Below are 18,653 nucleotides of genomic sequence, written 5' to 3'. Positions count from 1 at the left end.
TTGAAAAAAACAGATGATATTAACATCCGTAAAATAAAAAAGGTATTACATTTGAATGTATTAATGTAATGTGGCCAAAAGGTAGGTGAAAACGTAAACACAAATAAGTAAAAGTTTTGAATGAATAACCATATACAATAGGAGCACACTCTTAAAGTATAAATAAATAGTGAATTGGAATATATATATATATATATATATATATATATATATAAAAGAAATTAAGAAACCATTGCAGAGAGTATCAATACATTATTTAATAGCACCTTCCTAATTACTTTTATTTTTCTCCTCCTTTTCTTTTATCTTTTTGTGTCACAAGTGAACTATAGGCGAAGATGCGTGTTGTTAGCTCAAGCATTTCAATAAGAATGGAAAATACTATTCTATAATAAAATGTAAGTAAAAAAATCAAAATAACTAATATATTTGCTGTTAATTTTTAATTAAATATATTAATATTTTTATATAATTTTTGTTTATATTTCATTTCAGATTGAGTATATAAGATACATAAAAACTTGGTTTATTTGCACTTTTAATCCTCCAATTTTAATATATTCTCAAAAATAATCTTTTTATTTTAAAATTGAATTTTTTGGTCCTTTTATTTTCACATTTTTTGGAATTTTGATCCCAAAACATAATTTACCCTAAAGATGACAACTTTTAGTCAAAAAAAATGGTATTTTTTAGCTCTACAAGTTTTAATTTCTCTTCAAATTTACAATTGGAGCTATGAATTGCTATTTTTATGCAAAAAATTACCATTGTATAGGTCAAATTTTTAATTTAGAATTAAAACTGCAATAAATGTGAAATAAGGAGAGTGGGGTAAATAAAAGTTCCAATGAATTTATCTTGATTAAATCACTACTGCACCAATTACTTGTAATCTACATTTTGTCTCCATGCAATCGTTTGAGATTTTCACTGCGTAATTAAATTTTTAAATTCATTACGGTGTATATTTTTCTTTCAATTACAAGGAAGGATTTCTCATCCTAATGTACAAACCTAACAAGGATACCTCACCCTACCAAGGTTTTCTCATGCTAATGTACCCTTTAAAGAAGACTAAAGAACATAATAATAAATACTTAAATTTTATGACTTAAAGTGCTATATATATATATATATATATATATATATATATATATATATAGATATATCACAAGGCAAAATAATGAAGTCTTAAAGAATATGAAATATTATTATTTGGTTTTGTTTTTGTATTTTATACTTTTCTATAACCCTAGGCAGTTTCTTAAAGCCCCTACAAATATTTTTTTTTAAATAGAATGTAATGGAGGTAAATATAAGTAAATTTTGTAATTAAATCAAATTATATTAAATAAGATAGAAAGATGTTACTAGGAAAGATTAAGCTGCTGGCACCAATTGTTATTATTATAAAGTAGACATTATAGAGATCCTAACCTTAAAGTAGTGTCATAGTCAATAAATATTCTTAACAAAAATATTAAAGAAGAAACATAGTTCTGCTCCGTACAATAACGGATAAAAATAAATAAAAGCATAACAACATGGCAACCAAAAAAATCACAAAATGTAACTTCTTAGGTGGGTAAAAAGATATGTATTGATCTGCTAATTGTTTATTGGATATTACACTTGTTTTTTTCAAAAAAGAATTGGGGAGATAATTTTTTTTATAAATAAAATATTATTAATGATATTTTATAACTGAAAATATTTAAACTATATATTTTGTATTTATGAAGTTAAACTTTTATCAATGAATTAACGACTTAAGTGTTATCTTTGTTAATTAGTTAGTTACATTTTTTTTTGTTATTCTCATTGACTATATAAATCTTACAGTGACTTGATGTTAATAACAATCTCATTATTAATAGAAAATATGTATTATATTTTTTATATTTTTCTCTCATTAATGATTTCTATAAAAAATAACGTTACTATTAAAATTGTCAATAAAGTCCTAAAGTGTCAAACCTCCTCTTAAAAATCTTATATAATTTTTTAAGGTTTCAGCTCATTATTTTATTATTTTTTTGGGGTTAAGTGAGAGGATTTATAGGTCTAATATTTTTTTAATTGAGATATTTTGTTTATAAATTTTTTATATTTATTTTTGTCGAAAAAAGATTATAATTTTTTTTTAAGAAAATCTAAAATATTTTTTTTTTCGGAAAATTTTGTGAGAAAAATAAAAAATTATTTTTCTTGAAAACATTGATATTTTTATTGAATCAAAAAATTGAGAAAAAAAAATTATAAATAGATCCACGTATTGATTTTAAAAAGGAAAAAAAATATTGAATTAAAAATTGTTGATTTTTTTTTTTGAAAAAGTGGATCCATAGGTCCACGTAAGCCCAAAAAATTTTAAGAGTTTTTCTTTTTGGAGCCTTTTAACCTATAAAATTTTTAGTCCCTCCAACATATATGCTGAGATCAAATCCATAATTACTGAACTTGTGAAATTAAAAGCTTTAATAACTATTGGTCTCCAACAATTTCACTTTGTTACATGTATGTATTAGATACAAAAGTAAGTTAGTTATTTAAATGTAAATGTTAGTTAGAGTTATTTTTTAATTGATTAGTTTGTTAAGCCTCTGATAATTCTATGTATAGTAAAGATCTTTTTGTATATTTATCTCGTTTTATTAATATAAAATTTATCTCATTTCACTTTAATATTATCTCTTTTTTATATTTTCTATCAAGATACCTAATATGATATTAGAAGAGAATTTTTCTTATGCAATAAATAGATCAAATTTAACAAATATATTCTTTTCTCTCTATCTTTTTAAGAAACCACAATATTCGTAAATATTCGCAAAAAAGAAGAACAACAAAAGAAATGAAGAAAATAACAATGATAGAGAAATACAAAATGTAGATTTCTATGAAGTTTCAATATTTCAATCAACAATAAAAAAAAATTAGCAAAATTGTTTCTAAGATAATAAAGGAAGAAGAAGATGGTTCTATAAGTAATACAATGCCACCAATTGTAAACAAACCATAACATAGCAATTCAAAAAATCTTCTTCAACAAAAATATCCAGTAAGAAGTTGTAGCCTGTCAATTAAAAAAAATCTGGATGAAGAATTCAGAAGAGAAACAACAAAAATCAAGAACAAAGATTAAAAAGAAAAAAAAAAAACAAAGTAAAAATACAGCATTACATGAAAATCTTTTTTTATCTTAAGTGAAAAAAAATTCCTTTACAAAAAATTGGTGATAGTTTTCTTTTTGAAAAAACTTACATTTTAATTACTATACAAAAATAATGGACGGTTAAGTGTAAGATTTCATATTCCTTTTTATTAGATGTGTTTTCAACAATGTAAATTATTTTTAGCCAACAAAGTTTAGGCTTTCAAATTTTCTTTACCCGAGATCTTTAAACACATTCCAATAGGATATTTAGATACAAAAGTTAGATAATTGAGTGTAGAAGCTAGTAAATAAAAAGTGAAGAACTAGTTTTTAGTGGTTAGTTTGTTAAGTCTCAACTAATTTTATAATTTATATATTTATAAAAAAAATTATTTTAAAATAATTAACTATTTTAATGTTTAATACACTTTTTTTTAATTGTACTATTTAATTACTATTATTTACATTATTTTTAATATAATATATTTTACTATGTATTTATGATCTTGTACTAATATCTAAGAAGGATAAGTGTGTTTGTTTGAACTTAAATAAAAATAATTTTTAGTTTAGAAAATTTAGAGATTAATTTTTAGAAATTTGTTTCAAAATGATTTTTTGATTTCTGTTTGTTTACTATAATAAAAATGGTTTTTTTTTTATAAATATTTTTAATTTGTTTATATATAATTTTATAAAAGTGATGTTTTTTAAACTACAAAATTATCATAAAAAACATGACATTTCAAAATACACTTATCTCTCTTTTCTAAAATTACCATACCATAAGCATGATGTCATAATTTCTAAATATACTTATCTCTTTTTAAGAGAATAATTGAAATATTTCAAATTAGTCACTTTAAGATTTACTAGTTTAATTTATTTCTTACACCCATTTTAAAATTGATTAATGCACTTTAAATACTCGTAAAAAAACAATAAATAAAACACAAAAATAAAAATAAATTTATATCAATATATGAATAATGTAAAGATAAAATGATTTGAATAAAATACTTAAAAACAAGAAACAAAAGACGATGTGAAAAAATGGAAAAAGAAAAAAAAAAAACTTACCTATGAAAACCTAATCATAGACAAACGACCACGGATGAGTGGGGGAAGGAGAAAACACAAGTAAGAATTGATGCAGAGAATTTCAAATTTTCAAAAAAATAAATAAAAGTACTTATATCATTTTCTCCTCTCTATCAATCACTCAATCAAGTACTTATTCAGTATTTTTTAATTTTGTGGCATATTTTTTTTCTTATCCATTACAGAACAAACCTACTATTTTTATCTTTTTATTTTTACTAAAAAACAATTTTTTAACAAAATAATTTAAAAATATTTAAAACAAACACAATTCAAATAATAAAAAATAATTTTTAATATAAATAAATAAATTTTTAAAAAATAAATTTAAAATAAACATGCATAATTATCTCTTTTATTCATATATAATTTTTTTAATATATATAAAATAATAAAATAACTGCTATTTTAAGACGAAAGAAGTATAAATTATGAAACTGCGTCAAGATTCATAATAAATATATTTGACTAAAATGCATCAAATTTATTGAACGTGGTTGTACCATTTCTGCAACCCAAATCAGTTTGACTAATTCAATTTCGGTTTAGGTGTGGCTAAAAAAAACAAATCTTGACACCTTCAGAAGCATTTAATGACACTGCAGAAATAAAATGCATTGCATGTGGCACCGCAAATCCTATAATTTGCTACAAAAACCATTTCAAGGATAACACTTGTCCCTACATAGCCACAAACAATAACTACAAGCTAACATATTTTAATTAGATCTAAAATCTCACACGTATCATATAGACCTTCATTCAAGATAATATTAATGTTTCTTAGTTACAGTGACCAATTTACAATGAATGGAGATCTAACATCTCACACGTATCATATAGACCTAGGTCAATCCCATCCTACATACCAAGTACAAGTTTTCAAAAACCAAATTAACTAGGTTATTTAACTAGTTTCTAAAGACTAAAATTAATTTAGGTTATTTAGAAAGGTTCGAGACCAATTTAAATAAATAAAAATAGTATAGAGATCAAGTTAAAGTAACTTTAATAGGAGTTACGTCACTTATTTTTCTTGCAAACACATTTAATGACTCATTATAAATCTTAAATTTCCTAAATATAGTAATAATTCATTATCAACATTGGATATAATTGCTATACTTTTTTGATTGAATATAATTACTATACTAAGTATAGCTCAATATAAATAATAGTATATTATATATTCTTTTTGTTGCTATAATGCATTGAAATTATATACCCATTGATCCGATTCGTGTGTTGATTTCAATAACAAAATGAATTTTTTACTTAATTATTTTTATTAATTATAATTTATAACAAAGTTTTATGAGTTGATATATAAGAAATAAGAGTATACTATTGAAAAAAATAATTAATTTTGTATTTGTTGTGAAACTAATTGAAATAATGACATAATATAAGAGAGTAGAGATGAACAAGGAAAAGAGAGGAAGAGCAAGTGAATAATAGTATTCTTTTAGTGTATATTTTCTATTATAATGTGAGTGATATTTATAAGGCACAAGTGAACTGAAGTTCAACAATGGATCTAGTGGATCTAATATTAATAAGTCTTCACCTTGAATGTCCATTGAAGATATGCTTCATTAAAATCTTATTAGAAAAAATCTAATAGAAAAAAAAAAATCTAGTGAAGAAAAAAGAGTACTACAAGAAAATCTGACATTATCTACGACATATTTTGGCTTTACTTACGGTATATCCGTGGGTAATCAATAATCAAGCAATATATGAATATCAAACAAATATAACAATAAGGTTCAATGAAAATTCAACACAATCAAATTCAACGAATATTAAACACAAATAACAATACAATTAACTATTTTTTGATTTATAAAATAATTGTAAAATTGATTTAGACAAATCTACTATTTAATTTATAAAACATAAATGTTGCAAAATATCGATAAGATAATCCTTTAAGGAAGCGTGAATATTAAATTCTTTCAAAATTAATAGAAAATAAATATTAATTTTTTAAAACGTTATTCAAGAACTATATAACATATCTATACAATATAGAAAATAATTTTATACAATTCTTTAAGGATACAAAAATATTAAATTCTTTCAAATTTCATAAAATATAAATATTGATTTTTTAGAGTTATTCAATAACTATATAACAAATCTAAACAATATATAAAACAATTCTTTGTGCAATTCTTTAAAGATGTGTGAAAATTGAATTCTTCTGAAATTCATAGAGAATAAATATTAAGTTTTTTTTAAGTTCTTCAATAATTATATAATAGATCTAAACAATCATTTGTGATGCACAAATATTGAAGTCTTCCAAAATTTATATGGAATAAATATATATGATATATATATAATATTAACATGAAAATGTACATTCATTAAATTTATTGTTGTTGGAGCTATATATGTGGTGATTTATTGTTGTTGGAACTATGTGGTGATAACATGTTGTGAAACTATAGAAGATTAGATATGAAGGATAAGAGGAGAGAAAATAGAAGAAGAGATAGTAAATAGTAATATTATCTTATTGTGTATTTTCTATTACAACATGAGTTATATTTATAAGGCGCAAGTAAATAGACATTTAAAAAATGGACTTAATGGACCTACTCTGTATTGATATGGTAAAATAAAAAATAATTTAAGAAAAAAAATGACAAATGAAATAGTACTTATCCTAAATTTAATATTTAATATTTACAAAATTCGATTTTATAAACTTTTTGTCATGCGAAACGTTTGAAACATATTAATTTTTCTTTCTAGTGATTAATAAGATTAGGTTAGACATCATTAAACAAAAAAGTTTTGCCTATGTTTACTTCATTAATTTTTTCTTCTTCTACTCTATGGTTTATCATGCATACAATTTATCTTCGTTAACTTGCTAGTAAAACCTATGAGATAACATGTTGGACTTACATATTCAACTTTTAAAACAACCAAAGTGATCTGTTTAATTACTAAACCTTATCACAGAAACATCATATTTTTACCCCAAGCTATACATATTGATTATTGTTGTGGATGTGACAGTAATTAAAGCTTTGTTTTAGAAGATCAAACTAGATTGATTGCAGATAACTCTTATGCTGTGTTTGAATGAGGAAAGAAAATAGAAGCACAGAAAATAAGAGGAAAGAATGTCAATAGAATGAAAGTAAGTAGAAAATAAATAGAGAGTGAGGTGATATTGTAGTTAATATATATATATATATATAATATAATATAATAATATATTTGTATATTTTTATTATATATAATATTTAATTAATTTATAAGTGATGGCATAATAAAACATTAAAAAATCAAATATGCTTTACAAAAACGTGCACGCGAGAATTTTAGAAAATAAAGACAATTTTGTGATTTTAGTAAATTGGAGGAACCAAACGCTAGATGCACAGATTTCAAAATACTTTCCTTCTAATTAGTTTCCGTCTTGTTTGTATTAATTTTTTAACTAGTTAATATATAATATTATTTTAAAGGCTATATATTTTAAATATCATTTTATACTATAATCAGTAAAGTTTGTTATTTTTTTATATAATTGGTTATATTTTATCTGTAGTTATTTCATCAAATATATCTCTTTCTATAATAAATAATTTAAAATGGTATTGACAAATTAATAATTAACGTTGTTTTGAATTTTTAAACGATAATTAAACAAAAATAATATTATTTTTATAAATACAGCAATTAAGAAGGAACAATGAGAGCAATCATCTTCCTAAAATTAAATGAAAAGTGAGGTTGGGGGATTTGGAGCAATTAAGAGGAAGAGAAGTGACACAAATAATTTGAACTAAAATATCGGGTTGATAAAATTTTTAAAATTTTAATGGATAAATAAAAAAAATATAATATTATATTGTATATAAGAATTTTAAGTTGTAAATTTATAAAAATATATCGACGATTAGATTCTTAACACTAATAAGAATTTTAATAGATCTATAGAGAGGTAATAGATTAAATTTTAGTCGACATTTTTAATAATTAAAAATTAACTTTTAAAAATCTATTTTTTTTAAATTCTAATTTTTTTGGAGTTTAATTGATATGTTTTGTAAATGTAAAAAATTTTACAAAGTCATCACATCACAAACATTTATAAGTGTGACTTTCAAAGTAATTATGATAAAAATAAAACTGATTTATTAATCTGACGGTTATGATTAATTGACAGTGTACAATATTTTTACATTGTCGATACATGCAAATTAGTTCCAAATTTTTACACTATTAATACAATTTTCTTAACTTCAAGGACAAAAACTATATATAATTATTAAAATACATTTAAATACAACATATTGTTTAAGATACCAATATTGATGTAGTGTTGATAAAAGATAATGATTTGATTTGGTTTGAGTATTGGACAATTTATTTTAAAATCAAGTGAAAAGATATTTCAAATCAATAAATGTTTGATTTATTCGTTTAGCTCAACTTAGACTCAAATCCACTAAAAAACATCAAACTAATTTAATTGGCTTTGGTTAAATTATTGCAATCATATGATCACTTTGTATGATTTTTATATCTATAGATAAAACTTACGGCTCAAATAGTTGGAATTTAGGTTAGAAACTTATTTTATTTTATAATTATAGTAGTTGTTTTAGTAATTTGTTTTATATATTATACCGTTTGGTTTTATTTTTATTTTTATTTTTATAATAGACATCTGAATTATAACTTGGTCAATAAAAATTAATATATTTGGTCCAGAGTCATCTTAAATATTTTTTAGAACCTGGTCTAATATTTAAAATTAGGCATAATAAAAAAAAGTGTAATTTTAATAATTAAAAAATTTGGTGAAATAAATTTTACTTTATATACACATATCAATCTACATGATGCACTGAATATCTACATATATCAATCTACATGATACATGTCATTTGATTAGATTAATTCATGTAACAAAAAAATATTCACAGATAGCATGTTACCTTTACATATTATACTCAAACATACATTTCGGCAACGATAACACAACATCCACAATTCTACTCATAAAATACATCAATTATATAATCTAAAATTACAATTAAATACACCGCAATATATATATTAATTAACATATTTATTAACACATGTCTGAGCAAATTTAGTCAAGATTTATTTAGCATATAGTAAACTTCGAAATTCATTTAACATATATCAAACTACAATTATCCTATAATGATTTTCAAAATCTTGTCGCAATTAATAATTTATGTCACTTGACATAACACTTTGAGGTCCCATCGAAACAAGAACAAGATGTCCAATCCTAGGGCTTAAGGACGAATAACAATATTTTATGTTTTCATGTATTTGATATACATCTTATCATGATATGATATAATATATATTATATTTAAATAATAAAATTATCACTGTAAACAATTACATATAATTTTTTTAAAAAATTAACTTATCATATTTTAAAATATTATAAATTAACAAAAAAATACTAAACAAATAAGTAAGTAATGAAATAATTTTATATTTAAAATTATCCATTGACACTACTAAATAAATAATTTAAATTTTAAAAAATATCACGAGTAACCAAATAGTTCTGTTTTATTTGTTATAATGTAAATAAATATATGATATATATTATATGTAAATGGAAAAAATTACTCTTGTAAACAAATTATATTTATTTCAAAATTTCAAATAATTTTAATTTTTTTTTATAGTTTTGAATACTAGTTTTTTAAATTATATAAAAGACAAAACTACTCTTGTTATAAAATCATAATTTTTTTCAAAATTAATTATTAATATTTTATTTTAAGTTTGATATCAAATTCTATTAATTAATTTTATACTTATATTTAATTAGATTTACATTTTTATTTTTTGATTATATTTTAAAAGTTATATTTATATTTATATTTTATTTCAATTTAATATTTTAAATTATATTTTATAAAGATAATTGAGTAAATTATTGTTGTTATCATATCATACTGGTTTCTAACCCAACTCATGTTCACGATAGAAATTTCAACTAAAGAGACAAGATAAAATAAAATTATGGATTTATTTATCATATTTTGTTGGTTTATCAAACACTTATTTAGACACAATAACTTATTTCTATCATAACTTTTATGTTGTCTATTAAACCGACTCTTAATAACGAAGTTAGACCATAGTGATGCTAATGGGCTGAATTCCGTTTGATCGTTATATCTTAGTAAATATATTTTTATCTCTGTGTAAATTATTTTAATTAAATAAATAAAAAATCTATCTTTTATTCTTTTAAATATATAGATGAAATGATAAATAAACTTGCATAATAAATTAGACTTTACAGATAATTTTATCTTTTGTATAAACTTTTTTTATTTATAATTTATATTATTTTATCCTCAAAAACGGAGAAATGCGTTACTATTAAAAACTAGATTTTTTAAAGTAGATAAAGTAAGAAAATAAATTATTTTTAATTTTAAAAATTCATAATTTATTACAATACACCGAAAATATTTAATTTGATTTACTAGTCAACTAATATATCACTGACTAATATCATTTATTTTATTTTATAAAATGATGAATTATTTAATTTAGATGAATACACTCTCTAATATAAATAATGTACTTTAATAAATAAAATAAATAAATTAATAATTAATATTATATTTTGTCACAAGCAGGAAAGGGAAAATAGCATTTAATAGTGTCTCTTTCGACCAACACCACACACAACAGTACAAGGGTTAGTTGGGGTCAAGCGACAAGACCTCAAGATATTTTTCTAGCTAACCTCTCACTCTCTTTTTTTTTTAAATCAACTTCTCACCTTGAAATATACGGTGATCCATTCATCACATGATAAATGTTACTTCTGTAAATAAATTTTATCTTTAAATAAATGTTATTTGTAATTTTAAATATATTTTTAATTATTTTTATATTATTATTCAATTATTACTGTATATAAAACTTTTAAAATATTTATTATAATTTATATTATTAATAGTAAAAAATTAACATATATTTAAAATAAATAATTTAATAAAATGATATACATCTTTCCTTTAATTATTGCATTTATTAATAAACTTTAAACAACACTTATTATCATAAGGAAAATAATAACACGCATGTGTCTATATATATTTTAAAAATTTGGATGAGATGCATAAGAAGTGGTCATAAATAATTTATTGTTTTCAATCTCAAATTCATATTTCATTTACCATATATAGGTAGATCATTCATCACTGATGAGATCTGAATCTGACTACGTATCCCATCTACATGTTGCAGCTAGAGTCTCTCTCTCTATGCTGAGTGTATTAACTTGAAGAGAGAGAGAGAGAGAATACACAGGGATTTGGTTGGAATTTGTGTTGTGTTTGTGTCTTTCTTATCTTTTTATTTTAAACAACTTGGTTCTCATTTTCCAAACATTTTTTGACAATATACTGTTTTTTTCCTTCTCCTTTTGGCTGTTTTTTCCTTCCTCCTTTTGTTCTGTTTCGATGATGTTTTTGTTTCCATTAACGGGTATGTACTCTTTTCCTCAGATCTGCTTCCACAATTATGAGTATTTTTCTTTTTATAGAATTCATGAATGTTTCTATATCTGGTAATTAGTTAAAGGTATTTTATTGTATTTCTATTTATTTGAAATTGTTATATAAATAATTTGGGATATAGAAATTGACAGAAGAGAATGAGCACAGATAAGCATTTGATATATACTCTCTATACCATTTTTTATCTGTGCTCATTCTATTCTGTCATTTTCAAATATTGCTAGAAATTTTTTCTGGTTTTTCTCAAATTCTTTCAAATAAATTAACCTAAACCTAAACCAAAACCGCTAACACTCTCTTAATCAAACAGCCATCTTAACATAAACTTGTGAATTGTGTGGCTTTTGTTCTTGATTGAATTGAATATGCATTCTTAGATTAGTAATATTAGTCATTGTTTGTATATTGATGATTCAATTTTATATTACTACTATGATTGCTGTGCAGATCTTAACTCTTAAGGGAACAACCTCTTTTTGGGACCTCTTTCTATATATCTACAGTACATGTTTTATAAGTATATATTTCCTCCGGATTCAGTTCAAGTAAAAATACCTACTTTCAAAGTTATATATATTTAGCACTATTTATGTTTTATTTTACTTTATTAATTTTATGTAAAAAAAAAATAAACTTATTAATCTACCTGTAGTTATAATATAGTCAAATAATTAATTTATAGAGATTTTTAGAATACTATTATTATTATTATTATTATTATTAAATATAATAATGATTTTAAATTGTAATTATAGTTATGTTATGATTTTTTTACTAATACAATCGATAAGGTTAAAATTGTAATTTTAATATTGTTGCGGAGGTTTCAAAATTTACAATATTATATAAATAAATAAATTGACATTTGTTTATGGAAATGTTATGGCGAAGGTTACCGAAATTTTTTGATAGGAGATACAAGAATTTTATGTGAAAGGATGTGACACTAACAATTAATAATCACTCACTCTTTTATGTTAAGCCCGTCTTGGTAAAATATTATATTTTTATGTATTTTTTTTTATAAAATCTTTAGTAAGAATAAACTAGTACTTTTTGTTTAGATTTGAATCTAATAAATATAAATTCTTTTTGTATTGGATATGGGAATGGGAGAGCATGATTGATGTTATATAATGTAGGATAGGATAGGATAGGATGGTCCTCCGATCCCACAAATTGTGCTAATAACTTTATTTTGTGCTCCCTTCGATCCCACATGCGCATGCGAACAATGTTTTTTACTCGGTAAGTGCCTCTTCTTATCATCACCTCAATTTGTGTCTTAACTTACATTCTCTTTTTTATCTTTTTCCTTTCATATTCCTATTTTATTATGATATCTATTTTAAACATGAAAATGACGTGTGACCAATTATACAACCATTCGATCTTTCGAGAAAGAAAAATAAAATAAAATAAATGATGTGATAGATTTAATATATTAATAATGTGATAAGAAAAAAGATATAAAATAAATAAGGTGTTAAATGATATTTCGAAGTTAGAGATGTTTGAATATATATAAAAGCTCAAAATAGAATGGGTATCATGACATGTTTTTTGCTGTATTAGGATAAATTAATCCTAGTACATATTATATATAAACCTAACTGAGGGTTGCTTGTTAAATTAATCGTAGTACACAAAATTGTAGTACTTTAGATTTTATTTAGCAATTAATTGAGGTTTCTTTTATTTATTAGTGTTTTATTTTTTATGTATTAAAAATTACTTTTATTTTTTTCACTAGGTATCAAAAGTGGTCTCAATATTTTTCTCAGGTTAGAATTACTTGATCATGATATACTATATTTTTTCAGGAACACTGACCTTTGGTTTATGTGACTTTATGTAAAGTGAAGTGTGCATTTCACTTTTACATATTAATATGTTTTTTTTTTTTTCTGTAGAATATCTTAATTTAAAGAGTAATGTTCGGTCTTTAAATCATAACTCAATTGACAAAAATCGATATTGTTAGATTGAATATTTTATCTTGAATTCAAACTCAAGATCTCGCAGTTGTGTGAATTAAATATGATATAATTTATCATTTCTTCTTAGACAAAGAAAAAAATAATAATATTCATATTTTTTTTTGTTATTTTCAATTTTCTTATTTAATCTATAGGATTTGGAGTCTTGTAATATTAGAAGCTAATTTAGGCTTTTTTTTTCTTGACTTATTAGAAGCTAAGTCAAAGTTTTTGTTTTATTTCTCTTTTCATTTGTTTATGTAAAACACTAAAACCTCACAAATTTCTTTTTTATAATTTTTTTTGGATTTTCTCTAAGTTCCTTCTATAAAAAATAATCATATTCGAGGCATGTCGAAAACCAATAAATATGAATATTTTTCTTAATGGAAATTGAAACTTGAGATGACCATAATAGTTTAACTTGGTTACACCAAAACCAACCTTTGTTGCTAAAACCATAAAACTTTTATTAGAGAAGGAGAAATTGTTTTCAACTAATTAATATAACTTTGACGTGGTATTATAGTGTGGTATCATTCTTCAAAAACCATCTGATTGGCTAAGACCAATTCCAGCTAGCTAATTAATGGTGCTTCATTTTTGTTGTTGATATTGGTTGCTTGCTTCACCATTGTTAGGCACATGAAATTGGCTCGTTTTTGGCAGCACAGTTATAGTTGCTATTATTAGTTCTTGAGATCTGATTATGAGTTATTAAACGATAAAATGAATAATAATTTGCAACTTGAAGGACTATTCCTAAAGGGCCTAACGAATTATTATTATTAATAAATTCTTAGGAGTATTCAGCTTACTCTTGTTATATTGTGTTTATTTTTATTTCTTCCTTGTGGTTAATTAGAAATAAATTGGAGATGAATATCACTTTGGTCAGAAAAATAACAGTTTCCTAGTAGTAGTTCTTTAAATTGTAAAATCTCTATTGATACAATTGCTGAGTTTTTTATTTAAATATATATATTTTTTTTATTGAAATGCCACGTTCTAAAAAAAAAAAAATTATGTAAATGTTCTACTTTTTAAACCAAGTAGAAAGTAGCTTTCTCGATAAGCGACTACCTGAAAGAAATTTTTTAATATTTTATAGAAGGTCGTTTCCATAGGAAATGACATGCAACTGGACTTTTTTTCTTCTTCATATTAACATTTATTATTAATTATTTAATAAATTAAAGTTAATTAAATTATTTTAAAAATAAAAATACTAATAATAATTTAAAATAAAATACATTAACAAATTATAAATTAATTTTATATTTTTATTATTATTATTATAATAAATAATTATTATAATTATAATTTAAAATGATTTTATTTAAAATAATTATATTATATTATAAATTTCAAAGAAAATATACTAAAATTGAAGAAAAAAATACATCAAATTTGAGTAGATGTGTCAGCACCGTTTAGACAATGTTTTCTAGTATGACCAGAGACCCGACGTAATCCTCATTTTCTTGGTACACTTTATGTAGTGTCCATTTTTGTTCTAATGTGTTTGCTCTTTGAGCGACTTTTCCTGACTCTCCGCATTAGTGGATTGTGACACACATTAACACCTTCATATTGTGGCCAATATCATTCGTTCAGTATGGGTTAGAACGCTTCATTGTAGACTTTTAGTACCGTTTCCACGTTGTACACATCAGGTATAAGGTTCCAATAATTACATCTTATGCTAAAACATGCTGCTATCACATGTAAACAAGACATATGATTAGCTTGATATTTTCCACAATTGCACCACTTGTTAGGAAGGTTTACACTGAAATGACCAATTCGCCACCCTTCTCTTGGAACTACTGTCTTGTGGGCCGTGAAAGTATGGTTGCTCCGATCAAAACTATCCATTCTATGACTATTGAATTTACTTATTTCCAATTTCATAAAATTTATGCAAGTTTCTGTGTATCCCTGACCAGAAGTTAAAATTGACGTGTGTCGTTTTCCCATGGTTGGAAACAGTGTCCTTGTTTTAAAATAAGTTGATTGGACCAAAGCAATGATGAGAAGGTTGCACGAGCCTTTTAATACTGTGTTGATCGACTCCACAAGGTTGGTTGTCATCTGACCCCAACGGCTACCTCCATTGAATGCTTGAATCCAATCTTGTTGAGGTATGTTGTCTAACCATTTCAAAGCCTCCGTGTTTACTATGCCGATTTCTTTGCGGTAATATTGATATGTAGGCTCATTGATCGAGTAACCTGTATTGAAACAGTAGACAATGCATTATTACACTAATTATATAAATTAAGAATGAAATTATTAAAAATTACACTAATTATATAAATTAAGAATGAAATTATTAAAAATTACACTAATTATAAAAATTAAGAATGAAACTATTACCCAAAGAAATAACTTTTTTCTTCAAAGCATTGTCCTTAAATTCTCTTGCAAAATTTTGTGAAATATGTCGGACGCAAAATACATGCTTATATGGAGGATCTTGCCACCCATTATTCGGATTATTACAAGCACTCTTAATAGATTCATGTCTATTTGAAATCAAACAAATATTGGCTTGTGGAGTGACACATTTTCTCAAATTTCTCAAAAAGAAACTTCAACCCTTTTTTGTCTCACCTTCTATAATAGTATAAGCAATATGAATTACATTATCGTTTCCATCATGTGCAACTACTACCAATAGAGTTCCCTTGTACTTGTCGTACAACCAAGTCCCATCAACTTGTACTATTGGTTTGTAGAATTTAAACGTAGATATGCACCGAACGAAAGCCCAAAATAGTCTATGAAAGATCCTTATCCCACCTATCAAACTATTCTAATGATAAGCTGATATGGTTTCCATTTCAATTTTGGTTCCTGGAGCTAACGTTTGCATAACCAACAACTGTTGTGGAAGTTGATTGTAAGACTCTTCCCAATTGCCATAAATTTGTTCGATCACTTTATTTTTTCCCATCTAGGCATTTCTATAACTAACTGTGTAGTTGTGTAAAGTCTGAATCTGAGCAATAATGACCTACACTTTGATTGAAGGATCCACTTTCACAACTAGCATTATGCTTGTACATATCATGTTAGAGTTGAGCTTCATGTGATCTTGTGACAATGCATAATTTGTGCATGTATGAGGCACATTCAATTTATCAATCACCCACAATTCACTCTTTTTGCGTTTTGAAGTTATGTATCTAAACAAACAATTTGGACTTGAACAATAAATAACATACATTTCTAAATATGAGTTTTGTACCACAAAATTCAATTATTGTTTTAAAAGGTAACGTTTGATTGCATGTACGCATTCATCTTTGTTTTGAAACTTCATTCCAATTGCAAGAGTTCCATCTACTGCTGGGACTTCGTTAATGAACAAGTGATCAAATTCACTTGATTGCTCTTGAGTATCTAAATTTATGCTCTGCAGGAGAGATGGTGGATTGAAATCAGGTAGGATAGGTTGATCTTCTGCTTCCATATATTCGTCAACATCAATATCATCGTTAGAATTACCAGATGATTCATCGAAGTATGTTTCATCTTCTTCACTATAATCACTTAATTGTTCCTCGTTGATATTATATAAGACACTAAGGGGAAGATTGCATTGTGGACTTGTTGGAGGAGATTGATGATGCAGTTGAAAACTTTCCTTATGAGTTTGTTCTAATCGGGTAGAGTATGGTTCATAGTGTTGTGATGATTCATAGTGTTGTGATGGAGAATATAAGTCGGGTTGATAAGGTATGTTTGACGTCGATGGTTGATCAATGTTTGTTGATGGAGGACCAAACTCAAAGGTAGCATATAACTCGATGGTGCCAAGTTTTGATCATTGTGCGTAAACATCAAACATCAACTCAACATCTTCGTCGTCACAAATCTTCATCAGTTCAAACCTTGTTGTATTTTCACCAAAGAACACAAGGTGTCGATAAACTATATCAGCTATCGTGACGTTGTCATCGAGTTGTAACTTTTTTCTAATGACATTCTTTAGATGAGCAATGTTGCTTCCTGAATGTACTTTGAACGCTTTTTTATAGTCACTTGCGAATGTCGTGACCTCCTGAAGAGATCGTGGCCTGGGGAAGCGACCCCCTGAATGCATCTAAATTGGGCAATGCCGTTGTCTGGGGACGCGACCTATAAATACATCTTTCCTCCAAACTTTTAATCACAATTTCATCACTTTTCTTTATCAGATTTATTTCATACATTCAAAGTTATCAAAATTTCGGATTTTTATCATGTAACTATCTACAAATCATAGAGCTGAAATCAAATACATTAAAGCATATGTAAATATTTAAATTTTTTATTTTATTTTATTTATAATTATTTTAGTCTCATTAATTATTTTATTTTATTTATAATTTTTTATTCTCATTATTTATTTTATTTATAATTTTTTATTCTCATTATTTATTTTATTTTTGTTATATGTTATTAATTTCAGTCATCCTTAAAGGATAAACTGAAATGTCAAGGTAATGTTAACCAAAAACCAAATGAAACAATTTTACCATATTTGTAAGCGGTTGACTTCGGTGAAGTGATCAAACTCAGAAATTATAAAATAGATGGCTACATTACTGTTGTGGTTGAGAGATGGAGACCTAAAACTCACATGTACCATCTTCTAGTAGGTGAATGCACAATAACTTTAGAAGATGTATATTATATTTTAGGATTAAATGTTTCTGGTTTACCTATTAGCGGTTCAAAATTTTGTGCACATTAAAGAAGTTTGTCATGATTACTTAGGAGTTATCCCACCTGAAAGAACAACAAAAGGTAATTCTATTAAATTAAAGTGGCTCAAGGATATGTTTGACGATGTTGGTGAAG

Source organism: Cicer arietinum, chromosome 4 (assembly GCF_000331145.2).
Source record: "Cicer arietinum cultivar CDC Frontier isolate Library 1 chromosome 4, Cicar.CDCFrontier_v2.0, whole genome shotgun sequence".
Taxonomy (NCBI): domain Eukaryota; kingdom Viridiplantae; phylum Streptophyta; class Magnoliopsida; order Fabales; family Fabaceae; genus Cicer; species Cicer arietinum.
The sequence above is the reverse complement of the archived record's forward strand: the minus strand, read 5'-3'. Positions refer to the sequence as shown.